The sequence below is a fragment of the Cherax quadricarinatus genome, chromosome 44, assembly GCF_038502225.1.
Source record: "Cherax quadricarinatus isolate ZL_2023a chromosome 44, ASM3850222v1, whole genome shotgun sequence".
Classification (NCBI taxonomy): Eukaryota; Metazoa; Arthropoda; class Malacostraca; order Decapoda; family Parastacidae; genus Cherax; species Cherax quadricarinatus.
The window spans coordinates 14,343,583-14,370,514 of NC_091335.1; the positions used below are offsets into that span (position 1 = coordinate 14,343,583).

The following is a 26,932-nucleotide window of genomic DNA, read 5'->3' on the forward strand; positions in this document are numbered from 1 at the left end:
TAACTATATTTTAATTTTATACAAAAAGACAATATCAAAAACATAAATTTAACTTGTTTTCAAACATTTTCTAAGTATTAAAAAAAAATACAAAAATGAACCAAGTAGCAACATGGACATATTGCAAAGAGATATAACTTTCAATTCCCACATTCCTGAGTTTCCTGAGAAAGAACAATCATTCTAGATCACTTATTTGTACAATTTCTATCCTTGTTGATGTATATATTTACTTTGCATATGGCACAGGAAAATGAGCATGTGACATGATATTTGTGTTTGCTGTACAACTTGCATCTAAGTAGCTTGCCTGGCACTGGCCAGTGACAATTTTGGCTTTTTGGATGGTCTATCTTCGTCCTCCTCATCACTTGACACCTCTGCATCCGGTGGCAAGTACTCACCACCACTGTCAAGCAATTCCAGTTGATCTGGCTCTGGATCTGAGTCACTTTCCTCCAAAATGCAGAGATATTTGGACTTGTCTTTGGAGGACTCACCATAAAACAATTTCTCATTGATCTGGAAGGACAATAAAAACGTTCTGTACACACCCACACCACTACAGAATTCATATATGCTTTACAATTTTCATAAATATTTATTTACTGAAATTTAAAATAGGGCCTATATAGGCAAGAACGATATTTATCTTTCTTTTTTTGTTGCACTTTTTTAATTTGCATGGTGCACTCATATTATGCTTCACACAGACTTTATATATATATATATATATATATATATATATATATATATATATATATATATATATATATATATATATATATATATATAAAAAATATGCCTAAACTATTCATTTACTCACTAGAAACACAAATGAGTACTTACAGACATTGTAGAGGGTAAAATTCAAGGGTATATGAGTGTCACTGGATGAAAAAAGCGTCTCTCGGCGACGCCAGGCTAGAAGTGTTTACATTTTGGTCTCTCAACCAATGGGAAGCGAGCAGATGTCATCACCAGTTAGCTGAAGCGACTCAGGGAAGGCTTGTGATTGGTCAGAAACAGAACAGGAACCTAGATGAGCAGTGGGTGTAGGAGGAATGCGCCAAGTATCATGCTTTCAAGAACGACAATTGTCGTTCTTGCTCAACAAAGGGTTTATCGCCCAATGTTCCATCATTTTATTTGTTGGTATGATTGTAATATCAAATATTACATATTATATTCTTAAATATTTATAAATCTTCATAATGACACACACACACACCATATACGTCAGGCCCATACTGGAATATGTAGCACCAGTTTGGAATCCACACTTGGTCAAGCACGTTAAGAAATTAGAGAAAGTGCAAAGGTTCGCAACAAAACTAGTCCCAGAGCTAAGGGGATTGGCCTATGAAGAAAGGTTAAGGGAAATCGGCCTGACGACACTGGAGGACATGAGGGTCAGGGAAAAAATGGTAACGACATATAAAATACTTCGAGAAATTGACAAGGTGGACAAAGACAGGATGTTCCAGAGATGGGACACAGAAACGAGGGGTCACAATTGGAAGTTGAAGACTCCTATGAGTCAAAGGGATGTTAGGAAGTATTTCTTCAGTCATAACATTGTCAGGAAGTGGAATAGCCTAAAAAGCGACGTAGTGGAGGCAGGAACCATATATAGTTTTAAGACGAGGTTTGATAAAGCTCATGGAGTAGGGAGAGAGAGGACCTAGTAGCAATCAGTGAAGAGGTGGGGCCAGGAGCTGTAACTCTATCCCTGCAACCACAACTAGGTGAGTACAACTAGGTCAGTATACACACACACATACACACACAATGATTGGAGAGTAGTAGTTTCATAAACAATAACCAGCATGGTTTAAGGGATGTCAATTCTTTTCTTACTAACTTGTGGAGTTCTGCGACAAAGTAACTGATGTGTGACAAGCGAGAGAGGGTTGGGTGGCTTGTATTTTTTTAAACCGCAAGAATGCGTTTGATACTGTACTCCACCGCAAGAAGGCCCTGATGAATTGTTTTCAAGGGTGTTAAAGGAATGCAAAGAGGAACTTAGCATACCTTTGGCTAATCTTTTTAACATATCACTACAAACTGGCATAGTGCCTGATAAGTGGAAAATGGCAAATGTAATACCTATTTACAAGGCAGGCGACAGGTCCTTGGCTTCGAACTATAGACCAATAAGCCTTACCTCCATAGTGGGAAAATTTATGGAATCAATAATTGCCGAAGCAATTAGTAGCCATCTTGACAGGCACAGATTGATTAATGAATTTCAACACGGTTTTACAAAGGGGCGTTCCTGTCTTACGAATTTACTAACTTTTTTCACTAAGGTGTTTGAGGAGGTAGATCATGGTAATGAATATGATATTGTGTATATGGACTTCAGTAAGGCTTTCGATAGAGTTCTACACCAGAGGCTATTGAGGAAACTTAAGTCACACGGAATAGGAGAATTTTTTTCCTGGGTAGAGGCATGGCTGACAAATAGACAGCAGAGAGTTTGCATAAACGGGGAGAAATCAGAATGGGGGCACGTCACAAGCGGTGTTCCTCAGGGGTCAGTGTTGGGCCTGTTGTTGTTCACAATTTACATAAACGACATAGATGAGGGAATAAATAGCGACATAAGCAAATTTGCTGATGACACCAAAATAGGCCGTCCAGTTCATTCTAATGAGGACACTAGAGCACTCCAGGATGATTTGAATAGACTGATGCAATGGTCGGAGAAGTGGCAGATGCAGTTTAATATTGACAAATGCAAAGTTCTAAATGTTGGACAGGTAAATAACCATGCCACATATAAACTAAATAATGTAGATCTTAATACTACTGATTGCGAAAAGGATTTAGGAGTTCTGGTTAGCAGTAATCTAAAACCAAGACAACAGTGCATTAGTGTTCGCAATAAAGCTAACAGAATTCTTGGCTTCATATCTAGAAGTATAAATAATAGAAGTCCTCAGGTTGTTCTTCAACTCTATATATCCTTGGTTAGGCCTCATTTAGACTATGCTGCTCAGTTCTGGTCACCGTATTACAGAATGGATATAAATGCTCTGGAAAACGTACAGAGGAGAATGACGAAGATGATCCCATGTATCAGAAATCTTCCCTATGAGGATAGACTGAGGGCCCTGAATCTGCACTCTCTCGAAAGGCGTAGAATTAGGGGGGATATGATCGAGGTGTATAAATGGAAAACAGGAATAAATAAAGGGGATGTATACACAAATAACACGCATATAAAAGAGAGAAGCTTACGACGACGTTTCGGTCTGACTTGGACCATTGACAAAGTCACACTAACCAGAGGTTGTTGTTGTTGTTAAAGATTCGCCGGTATTCTCCCGGCCCGGGCCCTTCCACTTGGTGGCCCGGCACTGGCTCCCTGTCTAGGGAGTGTCGGAGACCTAAGTCTCCCATGGGAGGAGGCACAAGTACCCCCCTCATCTTGTGAGCTACAAACTCGGGCTCTGGTACCAACCCTGCCCTAGAAGGGCAAGGCATGGTGTCGATCGTGCTAGCGCTGTGCTCTCCTGTGTGGAGTGTCGGGTGTTGGTGTTCATTTTCATTCATTCATGTTGATTAGCTGGTACTCCCGGTCCAGGACCCCTCCAGATGGCGACCCGGCAGCGGCCCCCCAGGTGGGGGGTGACGATCATCTTTCCTCTTTCTTGGCCCTCCGGTTGGAGGGTGTCGTCTTCCATCCCGCGCTGACCTCCCCGAAGAGAAGCACAGTCCGGCAGAGGCAGCAGTTACAGGGTCGATTTTAGCCACACCCCAGTTTTAGCGGACATGCGGACATTCATGGGCAGTCGTGCTAGAGGAGGGTACCGTCTTCAAGGTCCCCATTCTGAAGCATCCTGAATTTCCTCTTTGAGGTGTACTCGACTTCCACAAAGTGTTGGGTGTTGGCAGCGAGTAGTCTGGTCATGTCTGCAGTGGTGTATGTAACAGCTTGGTCGTAGGTATACTTGACTGTTCCGTCCTGGAGGCGCTGATGGACCTCTGAAGACAGCATTGTGTTCTTATACTGCTTGGTTGTGTAGAAGTATACACCCTTCAGGTATCAGACTTGTTGTGGTGCAGCAGTGTCAGTGGCACCGTGAGGTGCATCCGCAGTTTCTTGTGTTTTTGCTTTCTTGGCTGGTGGCTGAACTGGTGAAGGCGAGATTTCCGACTGGTCAGTTGCTCTAGCAGTGGATGCAAGCGGTAGTGGACTCTCATTGGTGGGGTTTGCCGACATCTCAGTGGTCTCTGATTGGTCCATCTCTGTGTCTAGTGGAGGTTGTGACAGCGGTGGAGCAGCGGTGATGCTGGCAATATTTGCAGTAGATTTTAGGATCTCAGTGGAAGGTGGTGATGCAGGGAATGTGAGGCCAGGCATATTATTTAGTTTGAAAAGTTCATTGATGGTGGTGTTGAAGGAACCAGGCTCAGCTGCATTCTGTACATGAGCATACATAATGCAATAAAGAATCTTGGTGGAGTCGGCAGTAGGTGCTGGCAGGGAAGTGGTGGGAGCAGCTTGCGTGGCATGTAGTATCTTGGTAGTGTCTGCTTGAAGCTTGGCGATAGCAGAATATGTGGTTGCTTGTGGGTTGGGTTTCTTTTGTTGTTGTTGTTTCTTGAGTATGTCTCTTCTGGTAGGGCACCTGGCAGCAAGAGTATGGTGGTCATTCTTGCAGTTCAAGGATTTAGGTGGTGAAGCAGTAGTGCAATTCTTGAAGTCATGACCCTCACGGCCACAGGTGGAGCAGAACTCCTTGTCCTTGGTAGGACAATCATTTGTGGTGTGTAAGTATGAGTAACAATTATAGCACTGTGAGATATGTTGGAATTTCTCTGCTTCGATGAAGGCTGGGTTGATGTGGAAGAAGTGAATAGCCAGGCCCTCAGCGAGAGCTCTGGCTGCCATGTTGACGTCACTGAAGGTGACCTTCAGCATGGATGAAGCATTGGGTATTTTAGTAATGAAGTCCACCTTGGCCCAAGGGTTCTTTGCTTCGATAGATGACTTGATTTCTTCAGTGGCCTGTACAGTGATAAGGTTGTCGAGTCGCTTGAGGAATACAGTTCTCCTGGCCCTCAGTGTTGGGGAAGTCAAGACAAGAAATCCCTGGTCTCGTAGAGTGGTAGTAGCAGTAGTGGTAAGTAGTTTCTCAGCCTCTGTGTCGTCTGTACAGACGACAACAAAGGCCTCCTTGAGCGATAAAATCGCATTACATTTGACTTGCAGCCTGCCACTAACGACAGCTGCAAGTGCTAGTTTGGACGATTCATTGGTTGTGCAACTCGCTGGTTTGATCTTTACTCTGTTAGAGTAATGCATCGTGAGTAAGCAGTGCTCTGTGGGCTAACCAGAGGTGGAGCAGGACGGCTATATATAGGCAGGAAGAGGTGGTGGTAGTAGTAGTAGTAGTAGTACAAGAGTTGTATATAATACCGACAAGATGAAATTAAGACACATGCACAACACCCGGGCATCCCCATCATAGACGTTTCGCCATCCAGCCAGCCACTGGATGGCGAAACGTCTATGATGGGGATGCCCGGGTGTTGTGCATGTGTCTTAATTTCATCTTGTCGGTATTATATACAACTCTTGTACTACTACTACTACCACCACCTTTTCCTGCCTATATATAGCCATCCTGCTCCACCTCTGGTTAGTGTGACTTTGTCAATGGTCCAAGTCGGACCGAAACGTCGTCGTAAGCTTCTCCCTTTTATGTGCGGGTTATTTGTGTATCGTTCCAGTCACGGTATTGTGCCTTTTTTGTTATTTAAAGGGGATGTAAATAGCGTGCTGAAAATTTCCAGCCAAGACAGGACTCGCAGCAATGGTTTCAAGTTGGAAAATTTCAGATTCAGAAAGGATATAGGAAAGCACTGGTTTGATAATAGAGTTGTGGATGAGTGGAACAAACTCCCGAGTACAGTTATAGAGGCTAAAACGTTGTGTACTTTTAAAAATATGTTAAATACATGAGTGGGTGTGGAAGGGTGTGAGTTGGACCTGACTAGCTTGTGCTGCTGGGTCTGGTGCAGTGCTTCATCCTTGAGTGGAGATGATCAGACTGGATGGGTCATTGGGCTAATCCGGGGGGGAGGGGGTCATTGGTCTAATCCGTGGGGGGGGGGAATGGACCTGCTCCGCATGGGTCAGTAGGTCTGTTGCAGTGTTCCTTCTTTCTTATGTTCTTATGTTGATACTGTACGACTTAAGAAATCGTAATGACACGATTGCAAATAAACCATACCCCCGGCCGGGATTGAACCCGCGGTCATAGAGTCTCAAAACTCCAGCCCGTCGCGTTAGCCACTAGACCAGCTAGCCACAATAAGATTCATCCAACTAGGTATATTTCTACACCATAGGAAAGTTAGCACAGGCACCTCTGTGACCACAAATGCAAGTTTTTACAGACGAATCTCCAGCTAGCGTGGCCGTGACGAACTCTAGCTCAAGTCCCTTCACTGCCGTCAACATGACTTAAGAAATCGTAATGACACGATTGCAAATAAACCATACCCCCGGCCGGGATTGAACCCGCGGTCATAGAGTCTCAAAACTCCAGCCCGTCGCGTTAGCCACTAGACCAGCTAGCCACAATAAGATTCATCCAACTAGGTATATTTCTACACCATAGGAAAGTGTAGTGGCTAACGCGACGGGCTGGAGTTTTGAGACTCTATGACCGCGGGTTCAATCCCGGCCGGGGGTATGGTTTATTTGCAATCGTGTCATTACGATTTCTTAAGTCATGTTGACGACAGTGAAGGGACTTGAGCTAGAGTTCGTCACGGCCACGCTAGCTGGAGATTCGTCTGTAAAAACTTGCATTTGTGGTCACAGAGGTGCCTGTGCTAACTTGCCTATGGTGTAGAAATATACCTAGTTGGATGAATCTTATTGTGGCTAGCTGGTCTAGTGGCTAACGCGACGGGCTGGAGTTTTGAGACTCTATGACCGCGGGTTCAATCCCGGCCGGGGGTATGGTTTTGATACTGTACTCCACAAGAGGCTGGGCCAAAAACACGAGATACCGACGGGAATAACAGAGAACGTACTCTGGTGGATCAAAGAATATCTTTATGGAAATTATGCAAAGAGTGATTGTCAAGAAGGAGACGTCAGAATGGAGAAGATTAACTAGCAGGGTTTCGCAAGGATTGGTATTAGGACAAGTACTATTTCTGGTTTATGTAAATGACATCCCTGTTTTCCGATGATGTGCAACTAACGACACTAAAAACTGATGAAGCCAATAAAAGGTTCCAAAGGTATCTGGACAAATTGCAAGTGTGATCAAATAAGTAGTTGCTTGAATTCAATCCCGGTAAGATAGATAAGATTTCGTTCGGATTTTTAACCCCGGAGGGTTAGCCACCCAGGATAACCCAAGAATGTCAGTGCGTCATCGAGGACTGTCTAACTTATTTCCATTGGGGTCCTTAATCTTGTCCCCCAGGATGCGACCCACACCAGTCGACTAACACCCAGGTTACCTATTTACTGCTAGGTGAACAGGACAACAGGTGTAGGGAAACGTGTCGAGATGTTTCCACCCGCCGGGAATCGAACCCGGGCCCTCCGTGTGTGAAGCGGGAGCTTTAGCCACCAGGTCATGAAGACTGGGAAAGGAGCAAGACCAAAAACGGGTTGTAGACCAGAGAAAGAGGCTGCAGATTTCGCTCAAAGAGAAAGACAATGTAGGGGTGAGAACAGTGCCCAGTATATCACCAGAGGCTCACATCCGCTAAATAACCTCTGCAGCCAATGCTCGTCTGGCAAATCCAAGAGTAGCCTTCAGGAATCTCAACATTCATTCCGGACCCTTTATACAACATACGTTAGGCTCATCTTGGTGTATGCAGCACCAGTATAGAAACCCACACCAGAAAAAGCATGTTAAGACACTGAAGAAAGTAGAAGTATGCAACAAGGGTTGTTCCTGAGCTACGAGGAGAGACTGACAAAACTGAACCTAACGACAATGAAGGACATAAAATTCAGAAAAAAAAGACATACAAAATATTCAGGGGAATTGAGGTGGACAGGGAGAGGCTGTTAGAGCTGCGAGAAACAGGAACTCTGGTACAGGGATGCTAGGAAGTATTCAATGTCTGAGTGGTCGTGAAGTGAAATGATCTTGATGAGGAAGTGGTGGAGGCAAACTCCACACATAGTTTTAAGAACAAGTACGATAAGGCCCACGAGGCTAAAAGGCAGTGAATATGAAGTGTGGTAAGTTGAGAGATGGGGTCAGGAATAAGTACCAACCCCTGTAACTCCAAATTAGGTAAGTACGCGCATGCACGCACGCGCACACAAACACATCTACCTCAATGTATACATTATTACATTCATAGGAGTTAAACCCGTAGGGGTTATATAGGGCCTGGAGAATGGAACATTCAGGCTGGATCCAGGTATCGTGAGGGAAGGGGATGCAGTTGCAAGTCCTGGCATTAAGAGGACTTCAGCAGGTTCATAAAACCTCCCTTGAGGGGCCTAATATACACAATCAGCTAACTTATATATGGGAAACACAAACTGACAAAAATACATTCCAGGCATACACGCACAAGCGCACCTCCAAGTCCAACCTCATCGATCCTGCTCTCTCTCTCTCTCTCTCTCTCTCTCTCTCTCTCTCTCTCTCTCTCTCTCTCTCTCTCTCTCTCTCTCTCTCTCTCTCTGAATCGTGGAGTCATCACACCCCTAACATTAATAAAAGATAGAGAGAGCGCGAGAGAAAGTGAGCGAGCGATAGATATATATATATATATATATATATATATATATATATATATATATATATATATATATATATATATATATATATATATATATATATATGCAATAAGATCACAGTAAACAGGTGATTTCAGAATATGCAAAACAACCACTCTGAAAGAATAGAGAAATTCCAAGCGCTTTCGTGACTACTCACATTATCAATGTGAGTAGTCACGAAAGCGCTTGGAATTTCTCTATTCTTTCAGAGTGGTTCTTTTGCGCATATATATATATATATATATATATATATATATATATATATATATATATATATATATATATATATATATATATATATATATATATATATATATATATATAAAAATGTCGTGCCAAATATGTAAAACTGGTCAATTAGCAAAAACTCATTTAAAATTAAGTCCTTTCTGAAATTTTCTCTTATACGTTTAGAGATATTTTTTTTCATTAATGTTAATGTAAAAAATTTTAATTTTGCACCAAAAGAATCTTAGAAAACTTACCTAACCTTATTATAACAAGAGCAATTTATTTTAGCCTAACCCAACAAAATATATTTTAAATACGTTTACAATAATTTAGTACTAAACAAACACAATCAAATATATTTTTTTCGTTAGGTTCAGAATAGTTTTGGCGAAATTATTGCATACACAAATTCTCACTCGTCCTATACTGCAAGATGAGCGTTGCTATTTAAGCCAAGATGGCAAGTTCTGCCTATTCGGCACGACATATATAATTTATATATATATATATATATATATATATATATATATATATATATATATATATATATATATATAGCACAAATATCACGAACAAGCGATACAAAATACAAAGCCACGGGGGGAGTTGAATGACAGTTCTAGGCTTTTCTTGTTGCAACCAACACATCATCAGGAGCTTGCAATGTTGCACAAAAAAGGAGGAGGTCCAAGCAAATGTGATCGTATTTGTTTGGACCTCCTTTCTGCAACGCTGCATGCTCCTGTGTTCAGTGCAACACAAAATGCCTCGAGCTATCATTCAACTCCTCCGTGGTTGTTTTGAGATATATATATATATATATATATATATATATATATATATATATATATATATATATATATATATATATATATATATATATATATATATATATATATATGTCGTGTCGAATAGGCAGAACTTGCGATCTTGGCTTAAATAGCAACGCTCATCTTGCCATATAGGACAAGTGAAAATTTGTGTATGCAATAATTTCGCCAAAATCATTCTGAACCTAACGAAAAAAATATATTTGATTGTGATTGTTTAGTATTAAATTATTGTAAACGTATTTAAAATATATTTAGTTGGGTTTGTGTAAAAGAAATTGCTCTTGTTATAATAAGGTTAGGTAAGTTTTCTAAGATTCTTCTGGTGCAAAATTAAAATTTTTTACATTAACATTAATGAAAAAAATATATCTTTAAACGTATAAGAGAAAGTTTCAGAAAGGACTTAATTTTATATGAGTTCTTGCTAATTGACCAGTTTTACATATTCGGCACGACATATATATTTATTTTTTTTTATTATCACACTGGCCGATTCCCACCAAGGCAGGGTGGCCCGAAAAAGAAAAACTTTCACCATCATTCACTCCATCACTGTCTTGCCAGAAGGGTGCTTTACACTACAGTTTTTAAACTGCAACATTAACACCCCTCCTTCAGAGTGCAGGCACTGTACTTCCCATCTCCAGGACTCAAGTCCGGCCTGCCGGTTTCCCTGAACCCCTTCATAAATGTTACTTTGCTCACACTCCAACAGCACGTCAAGTATTAAAAACCATTTGTCTCCATTCACTCCTATCAAACATGTTCACGCATGCCTGCTGGAAGTCCAAGCCCTTCGCACACAAAACCTCCTTTACCCCCTCCCTCCAACCTTTCCTAGGCCGACCCCTACCCCGCCGTTTTTCCACTACAGACTGATACACTCTTGAAGTTATTCTGTTTCGCTCCATTCTTTCCACATGTCCGAACCACCTCAGCAGCCCTTCCTCAGCCCTCTGGACAACAGTTTTGGTAATCCCACACCTCCTCCTAACTTCCAAACTACAAATTCTCTGCATTATATTCACACCACACATTGCTCTCAGACATGACATCTCCACTGCCTCCAGCCTTCTCCTTGCTGCAACATTCATCACCCATGCTTCACACCCATATAAGAGCGTTGGTAAAACTATACTCTCATACATTCCCCTCTTTGCCTCCAAGGACAAAGTTCTTTGTCTCCACAGACTCCTAAGTGCACCACTCACCCTTTTCCCCTCATCAATTCTATGATTCACCTCATCTTTCATAGACCCATCCGCTGACACGTCCACTCCCAAATATCTGAATACATTCACCTCCTCCATACTCTCTCCCTCCAATCTGATATCCAATCTTTCATCACCTAATCTTTTTGTTATCCTCATAACCTTACTCTTTCCTGTATTCACTTTCAATTTTCTTCTTTTGCACACCCTACCAAATTCATCCACCAATCTCTGCAACTTCTCTTCAGAATCTCCCAAGAGCACAGTGTCATCAGCAAAGAGCAACTGTGACAACTCCCACTTTATGTGTGATTCTTTATCTTTTAACTCCACGCCTCTTGCCAAGACCCTCGCATTTACTTCTCTTACAACCCCATCTATAAATATATTAAACAACCACGGTGACATCACACATCCTTGTCTAAGGCCTACTTTTACTGGGAAATAATTTCCCTCTTTCCTACATACTCTAACTTGAGCCTCACTATCCTCGTAAAAACTCTTCACTGCTTTCAGTAACCTACCTCCTACACCATACACCTGCAACATCTGCCACATTGCCCCCCTATCCACCCTGTCATACGCCTTTTCCAAATCCATAAATGCCACAAAGACCTCTTTAGCCTTATCTAAATACTGTTCACTTATATGTTTCACTGTAAACACCTGGTCCACACACCCCCTACCTTTCCTAAAGCCTCCTTGTTCATCTGCTATCCTATTCTCCGTCTTACTCTTAATTCTTTCAATAATAACTCTACCATACACTTTGCCAGGTATACTCAACAGACTTATCCCCCTATAATTTTTGCACTCTCTTTTATCCCCTTTGCCTTTATACAAAGGAACTATGCATGCTCTCTGCCAATCCCTAGGTACCTTACCCTCTTCCATACATTTATTAAATAATTGCACCAACCACTCCAAAACTATATCCCCACCTGCTTTTAACATTTCTATCTTTATCCCATCAATCCCATCTGCCTTACCCCCTTTCATTTTACCTACTGCCTCACGAACTTCCCCCACACTCACAACTGGCTCTTCCTCACTCCTACAAGATGTTGTTCCTCCTTGCCCTATACACGAAATCACAGCTTCCCTATCTTCATCAACATTTAACAATTCCTCAAAATATTCCCTCCATCTTCCCAATACCTCTAACTCTCCATTTAGTAACTCTCCTCTCCTATTTTTAACTGACAAATCCATTTGTTCTCTAGGCTTTCTTAACTTGTTAATCTCACTCCAAAACTTTCTCTTATTTTCAACAAAATTTGTTGATAACATCTCACCCACTCTCTCATTTGCTCTCTTTTTACATTGCTTCACCACTCTCTTAACCTCTCTCTTTTTCTCCATATACTCTTCCCTCCTTGCATCACTTCTACTTTGTAAAAACTTCTCATATGCTAACTTTTTCTCCCTTATTACTCTCTTCACATCATCATTCCACCAATCGCTCCTCTTCCCTCCCGCACCCACTTTCCTGTAACCACAAACTTCTGCTGAACACTCTAACACTACATTTTTGAACCTACCCCATACCTCTTCGACCCCATTGCCTATGCTCTCATTAGCCCATCTATCCTCCAATAGCTGTTTATATCTTACCCTAACTGCCTCCTCTTTTAGTTTATAAACCTTCACCTCTCTCTTCCCTGATGCTTCTATTCTCCTTGTATCCCATCTACCTTTACTCTCAGTGTAGCTACAACTAGAAAGTGATCTGATATATCTGTGGCCCCTCTATAAACATGTACATCCTGAAGTCTACTCAACAGTCTTTTATCTACCAATACATAATCCAACAAACTACTGTCATTTCGCCCTACATCATATCTTGTATACTTATTTATCCTCTTTTTCTTAAAATATGTATTACCTATAAATAAACCCCTTTCTATACAAAGTTCAATCAAAGGGCTCCCATTATCATTTACACCTGGCACCCCAAACTTACCTACCACACCCTCTCTAAAAGTTTCTCCTACTTTAGCATTCAGGTCCCCTACCACAATTACTCTCTCGCTTGGTTCAAAGGCTCCTATACATTCACTTAACATCTCCAAAAATCTCTCTCTCTCCTCTGCATTCCTCTCTTCTCCAGGTGCATACACGCTTATTATGACCCACTTCTCGCATCCAACCTTTACTTTAATCCACATAATTCTTGAATTTACACATTCATATTCTCTTTTCTCCTTCCATAACTGATCATTCAACATTACTGCTATCCCTTCCTTTGCTCTAACTCTCTCAGATACTCCAGATTTAATCCCCTTTATTTCCCCCCCCCAAAACTCCCCTACCCCCTTCAGCTTTGTTTCGCTTAGGGCCAGGACATCCAACTTCTTTTCATTCATAACATCAGCAATCATCTGTTTCTTGTCATCCGCACTACATCCATGCACATTTAAGCATCCCAGTTTTATAAAGTTTTTCTTCTTCTCTTTTTTAGTAAATGTCTACAGGAGAAGGGGTTACTAGCCCATTGCTCCCGGCATTTTAATCGCCTCATACGACACGCATGGCTTACGGAGGAAAGATTCTTTTCCACTTCCCCATGGACAATAGAAGAAATAAAGAGGAACAAGAGCTATTTAGAAAAAGGAGAAAAACCTAGATGTATGTATATATATATGCATGTGCGTGTCTGTGAAGTGTGACCAAAGTGTAAGTAGGAGTAGCAAGATATCCCTGTTATCTAGCATGTTTATGAGACAGAAAAAGAAACCAGCAATCCTACCATCATGCAAAACAGTTACAGGTTTCTGTTTCACAGTCATCTGGCAGGACGGTAGTACTTCCCTGGGTGGTTGCTGTCTACCAACCTACTACATATATATATATATACACACACACACACACACACACACATATATATATATATACAGTGGACCCCCGCATAACGATCACCTCCAAATGCGACCAATTATGTAAGTGTATTTATGTAAGTGCATTTGTACGTGTATGTTTGGGGGTCTGAAATGGACTAATCTACTTCACAATATTCCTTATGGGAACAAATTCAGTCAGTACTGGCACCTGAACATACTTCTGGAGTGAAAAAATATCGTTAACCGGGGGTCCACTGTATATATATATGTATATATATATATATATATATATATAATATATATATATATATATAAATATATATATATATGTGTGTGTGTGTGTGTGTGTGTGTGTGTGTGTGTGTGTGTGTGTGTGTGTGTGCAAGGAATTCGCAAGAGCAGGCAAAATATACACAAACACTGATCTCTGGCTGAACGAGACTCAAACCTACGAACCTTGGAACAAGGTACGCAGTGCTTTACCAATCTACCCACACTGGACAAGACCTTGGAGTCCAGCTTGCGCTAGACTTGGATCCAAGGCAGCCAGCTTTCAGGGAGAAGGCTTACAGCTTTTCATCTCATCCCCTGCATGCATCAGCCTTACTAGAGATATTAACAATGCAAGGAATTCACAAGAGCAGGAGAAATATACACACTGATCTCTGGCTGAAGGAGACTCGAACCTACAAACCTTGAAACAAGGTACGCAGTGCTTTACCAATCTACCCACACTGGACAATACCTTGGAGTCCAGCTTGCGCTAGACTTTGATCCAAGGCAGCCAGCTTTCAGGGAGAAGGCTTACAGCTTTTCATCTCATCCCCTGCATGCATCAGCCTTACTAGAGATATTAACAATGTAAGGAATTCGCAAGAGCAGGGGAAATATACACAAACACTGATCTCTGGCTGAAGGAGACTTGAACTTACGAACCTTGGAACAAGGTACGCAGTGCATTACCAATGTTTGTGTATACCATTTCGCCTGCTCTTGCGAATTCCTAGCATTGCTAATATCTCTAGTAAGGCTGATGCATGCAGGGGATGAGATGAAAAGCTGTAAGCCTTCTCCCTGAAAGCTGGCTGCCTTGGATCAAAGTCTAGTGCAAGCTGGACTCCAAGGTATTGCCCAGTGTGGGTAGATTGGTAAAGCACTGCGTACCTTGTTCCAAGGTTCGTAGGTTCGAGTCTCCTTCAGCCAGAGATATTCATGAACAATTTGAGCTTCAAAATCTGCCGGTTATCAATGTTCGACTACTGAAAACTTGCAGTATCAATTTATATAGCAGGACAGCACTAACAAGCGTGGGAATTGTACCCAACACATCAACAGAAAATTTGCTGGTGCTTTGACCATCCTTTCAAATATCATTGATCAGCAGCAGAATGCCCGGTCTGTGGTATTGCTGGCCACAACAATCTATCCAGCAGCAAACCCTTACTTGCTTTATATGTGTGTGTAAATGCTCACCGTACATATTGCCACTACTGCCCAGTTTTCTTCCGAGAACAAAATCTAATGTCTCAACTCCATCTCCAAGGAAAACTTCCAGGGCTTTTCTACTCCAGAGTTGCTCGACGCTCACAGGTCCCTGTTGTACCCTCTCCCACAGTCACCCATGTGCAATCCTTATGAAGCTCTCATCTTTGATGGTCCTACCTCTATCCCTTCTCCCATTCTCTCTACTTCATCCTCTTTCATTTCCCATGTTTCTTCCCCTACACAAGCTTTCCCACCTGGACTACAATTGTTGCTCTTCCAGCTCTCCGTATGTTTGTTTACAAGAACCAAAACTACATTACACAGACTTCATATTCCTTTTCCCGATAAGACATACGAGAGTGCACGTCTTGTGCACAATGATCTTCCTCATTCTTGACTTTCGGTTCATACCCCACTTCATTATACTGCAGCCAGTGTCTGTTTGGGTAGTGGTGCAAGGTTTGCTCTTTGTATCTATTACCTTCACACCCACTATCCATCCCTGACATCCAATTTCTGATTTCTTCCTTACCTATTCCACTCCTTTCATTAAGTGATTTTAATGCTCATCATTTGCTCTGGGGAGGGTCTCACTGTGACTCATGAGGCCCAGTTAGAGGATTTTCTCACTATTCTTCCTCTCTATATTCTAAACACTGGTAACCCTACACATTTACATCCTCGCACTCATTCGCTTTCCTATGTGCTCTTCTATAACACTTGACTTTGGTCTGTAGTACCTGATCATCTTGACTGTGATCATTTCCTTTTTCTCATTCTTACACCTGACCTTGTCGCTATCAATGACAGCTCAAATGGACTGATTGGGAGCTTTCTACACGCTATATCACTTCTCCTAATGCCCCTCCTGCTTTGTCCTTGTGAGATTGGTTGTTGCACCTTTATGCCATCCTTTATTCTTCCTGCAGGATTGATAGCAATCCCCTGATCCTCGGGTCAACATTATCAGAAATGTATTCCCTGGTGGTCTCCTGAATGTGCTCGCGCTGCTGTGTGAAGGCTGTTACTGTTACAACAGAACCATAGACTTATTACTAGATGTTACACTCCACGAACTCTCATCAACACCATCCACATGCCAAGCTACTGTGGCTAGGCCTGATGGCATCCATGTTCCTATGCTTCAACATTTACACTCTACAACATCTGTTGCTCTCTTACATCTTTTCAATCTTGTATGGTCCCAAGGGATCTTCCCTCTTTAATGGAAAACTGCTGTTGTCTTACCTTTTCGTAAGCCAGGTACTTCAGGCCGTAACACTTCTCACTACAGAACTATCGCTCTAACTACTGCAGTCTTTAAGTTGCTAGAACTTTTGGTTAACAAACGACTGGTATGTTGCATGGTAACCCAAAATTCTCTCCCTTCATCAATATAGTTTTTGTAAGGGCCGTTCTACCACTAACCCCTTAACCCTACCCTCGTCCTGCTCACCACTAATGATTTTGCCTCTGTTCTACTTGTTGTCCGTCTATGTTGGCGATTTTGCTAAGCTTTTCTGTGTGCTGACCACCACCTTGTAGCAACTTCTCTCCGGTTTGCTATGGATCGTGATTCTAAATGGGCCACTACTAACAGGTTTAAATTTTCTGCTGCTAAAACACACCAGATAACTTTTACAAGATACCTTATTATTCCTTGTACCATTCCATACCTGCATGGCTCCTGCATCCCTGAACAGAATATAGTAAAATTTCTTGGCCTCTGTTGGATAGCTTAATGTCCTGGAAGCCTCACATAACCTCCCTGAATGCTGGTTGTCACAGCTGCCAGTGTCTCTTTAAAACTCTATCCCATCTTTCTTGGGGGCTGATCTCATTCGATCAACAGTTATCTTTATGTCTTGGGGCTTTTTGATCTTGCCCAGTCGAAAGCCTATATGGAGAGGCAAACGCCCCACCTTTACAAGATCAACATGATATCCATTGTCTCCATTATTTTACCTGCTTCAATGACCTTCACGACCCTTCCATGTACAGATTAGTAACTGATTAATTTGTTTAATCGCTGTACCTATTTGTTACTCATTCTTTCTTTGTGTTCTCTCTATCATGGCTTCCCTTAATTTATCTCCCCTATATTTTCACCCTATATTTTACTTTTACCCTCTTGCCTTGGGAAGTTCCGATGGTCCGTGTTTGCACTTCTCAACTTTCAAGTGCAAAAACTCATTAGCCTCCCATAATTTTATGTACCCTCTTTCTTAATCACTTCCAACCTCTCATGTCACTGCAGTGTACACTGATGGCTCTAAATCCCTGATGGTGTTGGGTATGCAGCATTTTTTTTTTGTGAACAAACCTTCAGAAGTCATTTATTAGTATTTTCATACTGGGGTTATAAGCAATTCTTACTGCTATCATTCACATTACAACCATGTCTGACTCATCGTTCCTAATTATTTCGGACTCCTAAAGTGCATTACAGGCTGTCCAGAAATTCAACGCTCCTCACTCCATTGTCCTTCATGTACAGCTTTGGCTACATCATATACAGTGGACCCCCGACTAACGATGAGCTCCCAACTCGACCAATTATGTAAGTGTATTTTTGTAAGTGCCTTTGTAGGTGTATTTTTGGGGGTCTGAAACGGACTAATCTAATTCACAATATTCCTTATGGGAACAAATTCGGTCTATAACGGCACCCGAATAGACTTCTGGATTGAAATAATATCGTTAGTCGGGGGTCCACTGTATTTAGTAAGCACAAAGAAGTCCTAATCTGCTGGGTCCCTGGACATGCCAATGCTCAGGGCAATGAACATGCAGACTCAGCTGCTCGGTCATCTATTCATGACTACCAGACTTTCTATAGGGGTATTCCTTACTCGTACTAGTTTTTCAGTGCACTCTTACCACCTCTGCAACCACTGGCAACAATGTTGGTCCACATTAATCCACAACAAATTATTTTCCACCAAACCACATTCAGAGTTTGGGAGACTACACTCATGCTTATGTATGGGACATGCATGACTCAATCACAGATACCACATGGACAAACACCAGCACCACTATGTTACGACTGTCAGGCCATACTGTTCAACATATATTAATATGTAGATTGACCTACCTCAGAGTGCAAGCAGGATCCACTTCCAATATCTAAAAACCCTAACACACACACTCTCACTAACCTTGCTGAAAGTCTCACCTCTCTTTTTGACATAACTAAATACAGTAAAACTCCGGATTTCATCCAGTCCGAATATCGTACAATTTGGATTTCAACCACTTTTTTAGGTGGTTTTGTACATCAACTCGGAAATTGTCCGTATCAGACGCATCTGCCCCACCCGTTACGCCGCCGCCTGACTTAGTCTGCCTCTGTCACTTGTCGAGTGAACAATTCTCCGTGCATTCATCCATTGTTTTTGTTGCTTGTTTATTGAGTGCAACTGAGAAATAAGCCACCATGGGGCCACAGAAAGTCCAGAGTGCCAGCCCTTAGGTAAAGAAGGTAAGAAACATGATAGAATTCAAGAAAGAGCTTGTATCAAAATATGAAAGAGGCGCATGTGTGGCTGAGCTCGCCAGGATGTATGGAAAGTCCAAATCAACAATCAGTTCCATCCTGGCGAGAATGTACCCTCTTCAGTGATTAAGGACATGTGCAAAGTGGAGTGAGTTGCGCAGTTTTGCGGAGAATTATCATCCAAACAAAACTGTTGTAAGTCGTGTCTGCAACATGTTCAACGACAATGTCTTGTCCCATTTTAGGCAAATCTTAAAGAGATGCCAGAAACGGGCCTCTCTGGACAGATTTTTACTGCGACAGGGGTGCAGTGACTCTCAAGCTGGTCCTAGTGCCAGTAAAAGACAAAGAAGGGAAGTAACCCAGGACAGGGCTTTGATACCTGAAGTCCTTATGGGGGGGGGATTCCCCTTCCAAACAATAACCTCTCCTCTCTCTCCCCGCCTCGCCTTCTTCCATACGTCAACAAGAGTCTTCAATAAAGTTATGTATTAGTTATTTAAATGTTCATATATCTATTAAAATTAGTGATTTACACTATATATATTTCTCATTGTTTTCTGTATGTAAAATTATAGTTATTCTCATAAAATGTATTTTTTGTTAATATTTTTGGGTGTCTGGAATGGATTAATTGGATTTACATTATTTCCTATGGGAAATATTACTTCGGTTTTCGTCCATTTCGGATTTCGACCAACCTTCTGGAACGGATGAAGGACGAAAACCAGGGTGCCACTGTGTAACTTATTATGCCAACTTCAATTTCAATTTTACTTTCACTAACCCCAACCCCAACTAACCCCTAGCTTTACACACCCCTCCCTCCAGTGCTAGATGACTCTTAAGGGATTGTCACTTAATTTGACAATAAAAATACAGTGGACCCTGCCTTACGATCAGCTCCCAACTCGAACAATTATGTAAGTGTATTTTTGTAAGTGCTTTTGTACATGTATTTTTGGGGGTCTGAAACGGACTAATCTAATTTACAATATTCCTTACAGGAACGAATTCGTTCGGTAACGGCACCCGAACAGACTTCTGGAATGAATTAATATCGTAAGTCAGGGGTCCACTGTAATAATAATAATACAGTGGACCCCCAGTTAACGATATTTTTTCACTCAAGAAGTATGTTCAGGTGCCAGTACTGACCGAATTTGTTCCCATAAGGAATATTGTGAAGTAGATTAGTCCATTTCAGACCCCCAAACATACACGTACAAACGCACTTACATAATTGGTCGCATTCGGAGGTGATCGTTATGCGGGGGTCCACTGTACTGCACTGTACTAGGGGCATTTGTGTACATAATTGTATGTGAGTACTATTAGAAATGCTCAAAGAAATGCCCCAACATGATAGTGGCTTTCTTTGTACTTAACAAATCAAAATTGCAATTACATACTGTAACCTTTGCAAAAAAACAAAATCTTTATTCTTTTCTATAGAGTTAAGGACACAGTGAAACTAAGGCACACTTACTTTACACTATCTTTTGGTTAAATTTACATAATGTACCATTGTTGTATGCCTAAAACGTCTATGTACCCTCAGAACCACTGTACCAATTTATACTATTGTATTTGGACCACCAGAACCTCCAAAGGTAGGAGGAAAAAGTAAACATGAATAAGGCAGAGGGAAGGCAAACTAAGGAAAGCAACAAGAATCTGAAAGATAAGGACACTAAATGCAGGGCAGCCTTTATTGGTACATTCCACCAGAGAAATGCTTTATCTAGGAGATATTATTTTTATTGCACTCGGGGGAAGCACTAAATCCATCAGAGCCATGTGCACCTGGGGAATGGGAGGAATTCAAATTCAACTCAAGGAAGAGGATAAATCCAGTTACTTTGGTCATAAGCTTTTCCACTGGCTTCAAGGCACCTTCTTTAAGGGGTATCAAGTGCAAAGAAACCATAAGAGCAATACTTCTTAAATAGTACATTCAGTGACTGAAATTAAGTAAAAGATCAGAAAGTGGAGCAACAGAGGAGTACTGCAGAATGCCTACTGGCCCACACTATGCTTTAAGTTTGTGTTGCTCTAAGATGATGTGGGTGATGGGTGTGGCCAAGGTAAACATATTATTATGATTAATGGTGTTGGATAGTTTGAATACTCCAGACATATGTGTATAATCTGTGATTTTTTTTACGTATAATGTGGGCATGAGAGCTACAGTGTTGTATGCAAGTTATATTTGGTGTTGTCAATTCTGCATATAAAGTTGTATTTTTCTAGGTACTATGTGGAAAATTACTGATGGTCTCTCCAATGTAACCCTTGTTGCATCAACCACAAGGAATACTATAAACTTCTGCATCTCTGAATGCAGTGTTGGGTTTATAGCTTAGTTAATCTTAAGTTAATTTTAAGCCTGCCCATAATGCTCTGCATACAAGGGGCTTTTGGCATGTACACCCAACTACTATAATTTCTTGTACAACTATGTATCATGTCTTAATAAACTATTATTATTATTATTATTATTATTATTATTATTATTATTATTATTATTATTATATAGGATAGGAGAGACTATGTTGGCTTTGGTGCTAGCAGGAATGAGTCTACATTCAATATTACTTAGAGTTCAGGCAATATTGTATATCAGAGTGGTCTTTTGTTGGTAGTAAAGATTATGTTGAGGTAATTTGTGGTCGATGAAAGTTCTTTATGTAGTCTTGCTCAGATTTCAGCAGATCAATGTAGCAAACTGAAAATGCTTGAAGGCAGAGACTAAAACACATACCCCCTTAAGAAGGGATACAATTACAGTAAAACCTTTCATTAACAGACCACTCATTAACAAATTTTGAGAATTTTGAACAAGAAAACTGGATGGACAAATGCTCTAATTATACTGGATAAAATGGACAAAAGTCCTTACTTCTAAATTCCGGGTCACCACTATTGATCATGGTAGTTTACACCTCCTCTCCACCAGTAAGGTAAGTAAAATTACTGTAAATTATATAGGGTACTATAAAATTAATATACTGTGGCTCAGTAAGGCATCTGGTGGTTCAGCTGGCAATGAACTCACTTTACACACCGAGTGTTCATGGTTCAATCCCCAGCATGCGTGAAAATGTTGGGCATGTTTCCTCACATCTGTTGTACTGTTCGCCTAGCAGTAAATAGGTACCTGGGTGTTAGTCAACTTGTGTGGGTTGCATCCTGGGGGGACCCCAATGAAAATAAGACAGACAGTCCTCGATGACACACTGACTTTCTTGGATTATCCTGGGTGGCTAACCTTTTTAAGTTAAAAATCGGAACAAACTGTATTATACGTTACTATACAGTAGTACTCCAGTACAGTACTGTACAAACCATACCATGGGTGGGGTTTGAACCCGTGGTCAGAGAGTCTCAAAACTCCAGACCGTCGCATTAGTCAAGACAGTACTGTACTGTAGTACTACAGGCTACAGTGTTAATATTCTTGTGTTAGTGGACTAAGTCCACAAAATCTTCATCAGAGTACAAAACAAATTCTGGCCACAAAATAGAGCGAAACACCAACGTCAAAGACCTGGGAGTGATTATGTCTTCAGAAAATAGTCATAACTCCAGAGTGGACTAAGTCCACAACTTCAGAAAATAGTCATGAAATATTAATTTCACAGTTTGGGAGTTGCGGACATTCGGCATTACTGTACATTCCCTCTGCACTGCAGGACCCTTGTCGGTTTAGCGCTTTCTTTAATTATAATAATAATAATGTACATCCCCTCTCCCCAATTAGTCTGTTAATGAGAGGTTATATTGCACATAAATTTAACCCAGGATGAACCAGTTAAATAACATATGTTATAATAAAGTCATGCCCCTAGTAAAATTTTATTTTGGTTTCACGCCTAAGTTTAAATTTCGACAATAATCATGAGGACAGGTATTATGGGAACACATATATATGGTACATTATTTTAATTAAACTCAGGTTAACCCAGGTCAAACAATGTGACTAATTTCAATTGTTTCATTTAGACTTTGTATACGTCAACATACAAAATTTTATAATTGTTATAAGGGCATATAGCTTTCCCTGTCATAAAAAATAATGCTTTATGTAGATTTAACCTACGATATCAATTTTTTTATTTCCACTTGGTTCTTCGACTCTCCTAGAATTATCTTTTAATAACCCAGACTATAAAGACGCTGATCTTATTTTTTTGACACAGATTCATCAGTTACTTACTTATCGTGTACACAGTGGGAGTATACTGGTATAATATACTACGACTGAGTATATTAGTGTAATATACCACGACAGATGACAGCAATATCGTCTGTTCTTGTTGGGGTTGTTAAAGGACACCAAAGTATTACACTTTATTAAATATATGTTTATATTTGACTTATTTCATGTCTGCATAAATAAATGTTTACTCTTGTAATCAGATATAAACATATAAATAGTTCATAACCATTGTAACTTGTTTAGGTATCAAAATTTTGTGGTCCAGTCCCTGGCCCATTATATGCTTTTGTAATCGTGTTGATTACAAGGTACACATAAGCACAATTATCATACTTAGTTTATCACATGTGTAAATTACCTAAGATAGCCCAAGAGTCAGAAAGTGATTTATTTCCATTGGGGTCCTTGTAATATCTTAATAAAGATATTAAACTAACACTCGGGAGGCAGGGCTAAGTAAATTTATTTAGGCACAAGTACACTTCAGTGCAATTATCATACATAGTGTTATCCAAGGTAATTTTACACTTTGTATGATAATTGTACTTATGTGTATCTGTGCCTAAATAAACTTACTTAACTTACACTTGTTCAACCTTTGGACGGAGACCTACTTCGACTAGTGGATGGTACCACTATGACCTCGCCTCCATCTGCTTCACGTCACCTCACTACAGTATATAAGCCACGTCTACGGCCCTATGCTGTACATTCTACAAGATTGATGGACTGAACACATCGACTCCAGGTTGAGGGACTGATTACCTCATTCTCCTCCTCTCCTTACGCCTTCCTCTTTGTATTGGACTGATGAAGCCACTGTGTGGCGAAACGTTTCCTGAATAAAGATTCCCATATGCTGCATAAGTGTCTCAATCTTCAACTTGTCGGTTTTTCAAACCATTCATCACACACTTACTTAACTCTGCCTCGTAAGTCAAGGGTGGGAAAATGTTACCCAATATAAGAGAGAATTATTAAGGAAGTTTCCTCTGTAGAGACATGGAAATAATACTAGTAATCCCACATTAGTTCAGGTGGACCAACTTGCCTCAACACCGGCCGAGTCAGACATCCAAACATGAATCAAAAAGACCTTCAGACTTTCCCAGACCTAACTGATACATGACGCCTAGACCAACTGTCCAGAGGTCTCATGATGACAAGTCCCGGCCAAGTAAACAGGGGAATTATTATTATTATTATTATTATTATTATTATTATTATTATTATTATTATTATTATTATTATAACTAAGCGCTAAGCCCATAAGTGTTATACTGCGATGTGTAAAAAGGGACAATTCGTAGTAGTTTACCTGGAGTTTATGGAGCACTTTGACCGCATAATTTACCCAACGCTCACAGGCATAAAAATGTATACAGCACAATAAAAGTAAGGAAAAACAACGAACAAAAATAAGTAATATACCAAGTTAAAATAACCAGCATCGGTTAAAAATCCATTAAATTATTGATGTTAAAAGGGCCCCGAGGTCTTCACAGACACCTCAATAATTATAAAAATCGTGAGAAGAATGTTTTACAACTGTGGTGAAGGTAAAGGTAGAGTGAGAGGTGCACACTGCATCAAGGTCAACACAGCAGAACACAGGTTACCTGCTGTCCATGGGGTCCAAGGACCACAATGGAAATAAGTCACTCTGTCTGGCTTTTTTGGGGTTATCCTAGGTTCTCTACATATATGATACTATGTATGATAATCTATGTATGTGACTGTATTTGTGTATACCTAAATAAACTTACTTACCTATCAGTAAAATAGGTAGTTGACTGGTGTGGGTCGCATCCTGGGATAAAACTGACCTAATTTTCTCAAAATGTTCTTTTGTTGTTGCTTGATGTTCACCGGTACACTGCCTGGCACGGGTCTTAAACATAAGATGACTTGTCAGTGGTGCAACATGTAAGGGTTGTGGCAGGGGGTCTGTCGTTGCAGCTGCACTAACATGCTCACTTCATCTCAGTATCGGTGTTGTATACAATTTATTTATAACCTGTCAGACACTGCAACATCAAGGAATCCTGATAGCTTGTGCTAACAGGTCGGTTGCCGTGTTCCTCCCTTAAGTCAATGTGACCTGACCTGACTAGGTTGGGTGCATTGGCTTAAGCCGGTAGGAGACTTGGACCTGCCTCGCATGGGCCAGTAGGCCTTCTGCAGTGTTCCTTCGTTCTTATGTTCTTATGTTCTTATTATTATTATTATAATCAAGGGGAAGCGCTAAGAATCTTGGTAAAGACGGCATCTACATAACCTTTCTTACAACTGGCCCATCCCTTGGGTATAACCTACTTCTACTTTTTCAGTTATCCTAGGTAATGTACACATATGCTGCTATGTATGATAATCTATGTAACTGTATTTATGTGTACCTGTACCTAAATAAACTTACTAGCTTACTAGCAACAATTCCTTCACCTGCTGCACATCCAACACCTGTCGGCAGTATATAAGTGCCAAGTTCCATGACTGTGCTTCAGAATCCTCAAGACTACGGGGCTCTTCAACTCCAAGGCCGAGGGGCTGATTACCTCACCTTTTGTATACGTATATGTACTTCTTCACATTATGCCCTTGTATTGTATTCATAAAGCAACTGGTTGCCGAAACACCTACAAATAAAGATACCCAGATGTTGTGCATGCATCTAATTCTTCATCATGGGGAAATGCTGAACCTATAGGGGTCATATAGTGCCTGGGGGAGGGGAGGGGTTAGGAGGCAATCAGGTTTGATCCAAGGAAAGGGAAGAAAGATCCAATTCCTTGCATCAAGTGCACCTCACCAGTATCAAGGAACTTTCCATGAAGTTTGGTGCTTGAAAACAAGCACCAAACTCATAAGGGTTATACAGCAACATGGGTAGAAATGCAACAGTAGGTGTGTGGAAGGAGTTTGGGTTAGAGTGGGTCGGGGTTACTGGAAGTGTAAAATTGAAATCATAGCTAGTGCAACAGGTTAGTTTTCATTAAAAAGCCAAGGGGGAGTATGCATCAGTGATGAAATTTGAATATTATTACAATCATAACTAAGTGCTAAACCCACAAGGGTTATAGCACTGCAGGGAAGGATGTGTTAAAGATGAAATATGTGAAGATCAGAAACTTGCAAGGGGTTAGGAGTATGCAGAGGTATGGTCAGTAAGGGTAGTGAGGAGGAGATGGGACTTCAGCAAGTTCAGTAGTGTGTGTGTGTGTGTGTTAGGGTATTGTAGATGTCAGAAATGAATCCTGCTTACTTACTAACATATTGGGCAATCTATTAAAGTCTTTGCAAATTGGTACCAGATACCTCTCCATGTGGTAGCAGCATGACTCAGATCTGTAGTTCCGAAACTGGTTTCCCAAACCCAACAGCAGTGGGAAGATGGCCAAAATCCCAATTGTAGTCTGATAGAAAACAATGTTGCATTCTAATCTGAACCAATATTGTACCATTAATTTTGGAGGTACGTACAGTGGTACGTTGACTTACAAGTGCCCCAACTTACAAGTTTTCTGAGTTACGAACTGTTGCTCAGTCGATTTTTTGCTTTGAATTGCGAGCCAAAATCCAACTCTGTACCCAGAGGAATGTTAGCTACTTCGTCCCATCCTACGTGCTCTTCCAAGACATAACTGGAAGGATAATACTCCCACGCTAATCCCAGATTGTAGTGAGGCACCTCGTCCCTTGTTTGGTTCTCGTATAAATCCGGGGAAGAAGTAACCTCCACTTCAACACTCAGAGTTTTTCCAGAAACATTAAGGAAGGCCTCTGTGATATTTACCTGCCTTATGGAGGTTCCTTCAGTGGTTGG

At 40.9% G+C, this 26,932-nt stretch overlaps 1 long non-coding RNA gene across 1 annotated transcript; it reads right to left on the reverse strand.

Annotated features, from left to right (window-relative positions):
• LOC138853942 (uncharacterized) lies at positions 1-23,218 on the reverse strand. Its single transcript, XR_011393131.1, has 2 exons — positions 23,107-23,218; positions 1-522 (listed from the first exon to the last, which is right to left on the reverse strand). It is a non-coding gene; the product is annotated as an uncharacterized lncRNA (long non-coding RNA).
• Between the last annotated feature and the right edge of the window lie 3,714 nt (positions 23,219-26,932).